Below are 6,717 nucleotides of genomic sequence, written 5' to 3'. Positions count from 1 at the left end.
TGTTGTGGTAATTCATTCCATTCAACCAATGACTTTTGGGATATCTGACCTGATGGGCATGGTCTTGTCTGCATATGTGGCCACTTAATAGGAGAGACGGGGGTGGGGTGGTGTGTGTGGGGGGTTGTGTTCTCTCTTGGGTATCGAGAACCAGGTCAGGTGGCATGGAGCAGCTTGCAGTTGGTTCCCATCACCCTTGGGCAGAACACAGGACAAGGACAGCTGGATAAGTGGTGGTGTTTATTTTGTTCTGTATCTGTGAGTATATTATCCCCATTTTGTGTCTTAATAAATTCTTGAGATCCTTTAACTCATGTGGGTTCATATAATACTGGGTCATGAAGAAATCTAACTAGTGCTCACCTAGAAGAAAAGCCCTCATTAGTTTCAAACATCTATAATCCCCAAAAGCTAAAATAAGGACTTATATGGAAAGACATATACATTGGTATAATAGTAACATAGATGTTATGTGAGTAATCATACATATCTTAAAATTAGATTTAAGGTCTGATCTATGAGATAAAACTTATGCTAGAAACTGTCAATGTGGCCAAGTACCTGTGAATAGTCATTGGCCTTAGTGGGAGACTTAATACTATTATTCTACTAAAAGTACATTATATTAAATAGCTTCTAATAATTTATTTCAATAACCAGAGAGCAGTGCATTATGCAAACTTTATCAGAGAAGCTTCTGATAGTAGATGACAGTTAACACAGAAACCCATAACCAGTCAACATGAAGAGAATAAGAGATTTGGATCCATCCTCCAAGATCACAGCTGTTCACTGAGACACAGACTCCACCAGCCCCCAGTAGAACAAGAGGTGAGTCTTTGTTCTTCTAGCTGATCATGCCAGCCTCTAGGCTTTGGTCCCAGAGGCACAAGTTGTGTCCCCACACCCCCAACCATTGAAGTCCCAGTTGCAGGCCAGTAGACATGACTCCTACAAGCAGGCCAGACTACCACCATCCCCCACGACTCGGCAACCTACAAACCCCACACCATCCCCCAAACCCACCCATTCTCCAAGATCACAGCTGCTCCCTGAGACACAGACTCCACTAGCTTGGAATGGACCAAGAGTTCTGAGTGGACCAAGAGTTCACAGCTCCTCCCTGAGACACAGACTCCACCAGCTCTGATTGGACCAAGGTCTCCCATTGGAACAAGAGTGCAGATGAACCTAAAGAAGCTCCTTCAGACACAGACACCATTTTCACTGATTGGAGGAAGAGATGGGTAGATGACAGTGCAAAATACATTCAACAACATAAAGAACAATATGGTACCACCAGAACCTAGTGGTTCTACATCAGCAAGTTCTGAAAATTCCAATGCAGAAGAAATAGAAGAAATAGACCTTAAAAATAACTTTAAGAAGATGATACAGGTCTTTAAAGAGGAAATGAAAAATTCCCTTAAAGAAATTGAAGAAAACTCAAAAATTGGAAGAAATCAATAAATCTCTTTTTTAAAAAAATCAAGGAAAAGCAATCAAACAGGTGAAGGAAACAGTTCAAGACTTGAAAACAGAAATAGAGGTAAAAAGAAGGCACAAATTGAGGGAATGCTGGAAATGAAAAATCTGAATAAATGAACAGGAATTACAGATGCAAGCATAATCGACAGAGTGCAAGAGATGGAAGAGAAAGTCTATGGCAATGAAGATACAATAGAGGAAATAGATTAATCAGTCAAAGAAAACACTAAAGCCAACAAAGGCATAACACAACACATCCAGGAAATCTGGAACATCATGAAAAGACCAAACCTAAGAATAATAGGGATAGAAGAAGGAGAAGAACATCAGCTCAAAGGCATAGAGAATATATTCAACCAAATCATAAAAGAAAACTTTCCTAACATAATGAAAGAAATGTGTATGAAGATACAAGAAGCTTACACAACACCAAATAGACTAGACCCTCAAAACATCCCCTCACCACATAATAATCAAACCACTAAACATACAGAATAAAAAAAAATATTAAGAGCTACGAAGGAAAAAGGCCAAGAAACATATAAAGACAGACCTATCAGAATAACACCTGACTTCTCAATGGAGAATCTGAAAGCCAGAAGGTCCTGGACAGACATTATGCAGACACTAAGAGACCATGGATGCCAACCCAGACTATTATACCCAGAAAAACTCTCAATTGCCATAGATGGAGGAATGTGGTGGTATTGTGTTCCCCAAAATATTGTGTACCTTAATAAACTTATCTGTGGTCAGAGAGAGAACAACCACAATATTAAACATAGAAGTTAGGCAGTGGTAGCACACGCCTTTAATCCTAGCATTCCAGAGGCAAAAATCCATATGTTCAAGGATACAGCCAAGCATGGTGACTCATGCCTTTAATCCCAGAAAGCAAGCCTTTAATCCCAGGGAGTGAGGCAGAAAGCAGAAAGATATATAAGGCATGAGGACCAGAAACTAGAGGCATTTGGCTGGTTAAGCATTTGGCTGGTTAAGCTTTCAGGCTTTTGAGCAGCAATTCTGAGACCCATTCTGGATGAGGACTCAGAGGCCTCCAGTCTGAGGAGACAGCTGAGGACCCGGCGAGGTGAGATAGCTGTGGCTTGTTCTGTCTCTCTGATCTACCAGCATTGACCCCAATAACTAGCCTCGGGTTTGATCTTATTAATAAGAACTGTTAAGATTCATGCTACAGAGTAAACAAAATATTCCATGATAAAACCAGATTATTTAAACAATACTTATCCACAAATTCAGCCCTATAGAAAGCAATAGAAGGAAAAATCCAACCTAAGGAAGTTAGATACACCCATGAAAACACAGGCAATAGATAATCATACACCAATGAATACCAAAGAAGGGAAACACATAACACTACCACCAAAAAATAACAGGAATTAACAATCAGTGGTCATTAATATCCCTTAATACCAATTACTCAATTTGCTTATAAAAAGACACAGGCAAACAGAATGGATCCATCCTTCTGTTGCATACAAGAAACACACCTCAACTTCAAAGACAGACACTACCTCAGAGTAAAAGCCTAGGAAAAGACTTTCCAATCACATGGACTCAAGAAAGCAAGCTGGTGTAGCTATCCTAATATCTAACAAAAAAGACCTCAAGCTAAAATAAATCAAAAGAGATTGGGAAGGACATTACATATTCATCACAGGAAAAATCCACCAAGATGAAGTCTCAATTCTGAATATTGATGCCCCAAATACAAGGGCACCCACATTTGTAAAAGAAATATTACTAAAACTTTAATAGCACATCAAACCCCACACACTAGTAGTGGGAGCCTTCATTACCCCACTCTCACCAATGGACAGGTCTGCCATACAGAAACTTAACAGAGAAATAAGGGAACTAAAAGATTTTATGACTCAAGTGAACTTAATAGATATCTACAGAACATGCCACCATAACACTAAAGAATATACTTTCTTTTTAGCACCCCATGGAACCTTCTCTGAAATTGACCACATGCTCAGTCAAAAAGCAAATCTCAACAGATACAAAATAATTGAAATAAGCTTCTGTATCTTATCAGACCACCATGGCTTAAAGTTAGATTTCAACAACAACAAAAATTACAGAAAGCTGAATAATGCTCAACTGAATTACCAATGGGTCAAAGAAGAAATAAAGAAATTAATGATTTCCTAGCATTCAATGGAAATGAATGTACAACACACCCAAACTTATGGGACACTATGAAAACAGTACTAAGAGAAAATTTCACAGCACTGAATACCCATATAAAGAAGTTGAGGAGATTTCACACTAGCAACTTAATAGCACACCTGAAAGCACTAGAACAAAAAGAAGCAAACTCACCCAGGAGAAGTAGAAGCCAGGAAATAATCAAATTGAAGGCTGAAATCAATAAAATAGAAATAAAACATTACAAAGATTCTATGAATCAAAGAGTAGGTTCTTTGAGAAAATCAAGCCCTTATCCAAACTAACCAAAAGGCAGAGAGAGAATATCCAAATTAACAAAATCAGAAACAAAAAGAGAGACATAACAACAGACAATGAGGAAATCCAGAGAACCATCAGGTCATACTTCAAAAACCTGCACTCCACAAAACTGGAAAATCTATATGAGGAGGGAGGTGAGGGGAGGTGTATGTAAAAATGAATAGAAAATCTCTTAATAATAATAACAATAATAATAATATATTAATAAAAAATTGGAAAATTTAAAGAAATGGACAATTTTCTGGATAGGTACCACATACCAAAGATAAATCAAGACCAGATGAACAATTTAAATAGACCAATAACCACTAAGGAAATAAAAACAGTCATTAAAAGTCTCCCAACCAAAAAAAAAAAAAATCCCAGGACCAGATGGTTTCAGTGCAGAATTCTACCAGATTTTCAAAGAAGAGTTAATACCAATACTCTTCAATTTGTTCTATATAATAGAAACAGAAGGAAAACTGTCAAACTCCTTTTATGAGGCTACAGTTACACTGATACCCAAACCACATGAAGATGCAACAACAACAAAAAAAGAGAATTATAGACCAATCTCCCTCATGAACATTGATGCAAAAATACTCAATAAAATGTTGGCAAACTGAATCCAAGAACACATCAAAAAAATTATTCACCATGACCAAGTAGGCTTCATCCCATTGATGCAAGGATGGTACAACGTATGAAAATCTGTCAATGTAATACACCATATAAACAAACTGAAAAAAAAAAGCACATGATCATCTCATTAGATGCTGAAAAAGTCTTTGACAAAATCCAACATGACTTCATGATAAAGGTATTTGAGAGATCAGGAATACAAGGAACATGTCTAAACATAATAAAGGTAATTTACAGCAAGCTGACAGCCAACATCAAATTAAATAGAGAGAAAGTCAAAATGATTCCACTAAAATCAGGAACAAGACAAGGCTGTCCACTCTCCCCATATTTATTAAATATAGTACTTGAAGTTCTAGCTAGAGCAATAAGGCAACCAAAGGAGATCAAGGGGATACAAATTGGAAAGGAAGAAGGCAAACTTTCACTATTTACAGATGGTATGATAGTATACATAAGTGACCCCAAAAATTCTACCAGGAAACTACTAGAGCTGATAAACACCTTCAGTAATGTGGCAGGATACAAGATTAACTAAAAAAAAAAAACAAAAAAAAACAAAAAAAAACAAAAAAAAAAAAAACAAAAAAACAGTAGCCCTCCTATATACAAATAACAAACAAGCTGAGAACAAATCAGAAAAACATCACTTTATACAGTAGCCACAAATAATATAAAATACCTTGGGGTAACTCTAATTAAGCAAGTAAAAGACCTGTATGACAAGAACTTTAAGTCTTTGAAGAAAGAAATTAAAGAAGATATCAGAAAATAGAAAGATCTCCCATGCTCATGGATAAATATGATTAACATAGTAAAAATGGCAATCTTACCAAAAGCAATCTACAAAGTCAATGCAATCCCTATCAAAATCCCAACACAATTCTTCAAAGATCTGGAAAGAACGATACACAACTTCATATAGAAAAACAAAAAACCAAGGATAGCTGAAACAATCCTGTATAGTAAAGTCACCTCTGGAAGCATCACCATCCCTGACTTTAAGCTCTACTATAGGGCTATAGTAATAAAAATATCTTGGTATTGGCATAAAAACTGACATGTGGACTAATGGAATCAAATTGAAGACCTTGATATTAATCCACACACCAATGAACACAAGATTTATGGCAAACCAAAACTGTACAATAGAAAAAGAAAGCATCTTTACCAAATGGTTCTGGCATAACTGGATGTCAACATGTAGAAGATTGAAAATAGATCCATATCTATTGGCATTCACAAAACTCAAGTCTAAGTGGGTCAAAGGCCTCAACATAAATCCTGTTATACTGAACTTGATAGAAGACAAAGTAGGAAGTCGTCTTGAAAGCATTGGCACAGGAGACAACTTCTTAATAAATGGAACGTCTTGAAACTGAGAAGCTTTTGTAGGGCAAAGGACTCAGTCAATAAGACAAAACAACAGCCTACAGAACAGGAAAAGATCTTCACCAAACCCACATCTGACAGAGGTCTGATCTCCAAAATATAAAGAATTCAAGAAACTAGACATCAAAATATTGAACAATCCAATTAAAAAATGGGCTACAGAGCTGAACAGAGAATTCTCAACAGAAGAATCTCAAATGGCCAAAACACATTTAAGGAATTGCTCAACATCCTTAGTCATCAGGGAAATATAAATCAAAATGACTCTGAGATACCATCTTACACCTCTCAGAATGGCTATAATCAAAAACACTAATGACAGCTTGTGCTGGAGAGGATGTGGAGCAAGGGGAACACTCCTACACTGTTGGTGAAAGTGCAAACTTGTACAATCACTTTGAAATCAGTGTGGCAGTTTCTCAGAAAATTGGGAATCAATCTACCTCAAGACCCAGCTATACCACTCTTGGGCATATACCCCAGGAAGGCTCAATCATACCACAAGGGCACATGCTCAACTATGTTCATAGCAGCGTTATCCATAATAGTCAGAACCTGGAAACAACCTAGATACCCCTCAAGTGAAGAATGGATAAAGAAAATGTGGCACATATACACAATGGAGTCCTACATAGCAGTAAAAAACAAGAACATCATGAAATTTGCAGGCACTAGAAACTATAATCCCAAGTCGGGTAACCCAGACTCAGAAAGACA

This window comes from Peromyscus eremicus, chromosome 9 (genome assembly GCF_949786415.1).
Source record: "Peromyscus eremicus chromosome 9, PerEre_H2_v1, whole genome shotgun sequence".
NCBI lineage: Eukaryota > Metazoa > Chordata > Mammalia > Rodentia > Cricetidae > Peromyscus > Peromyscus eremicus.
This window is presented reverse-complemented; position numbering follows the sequence as displayed.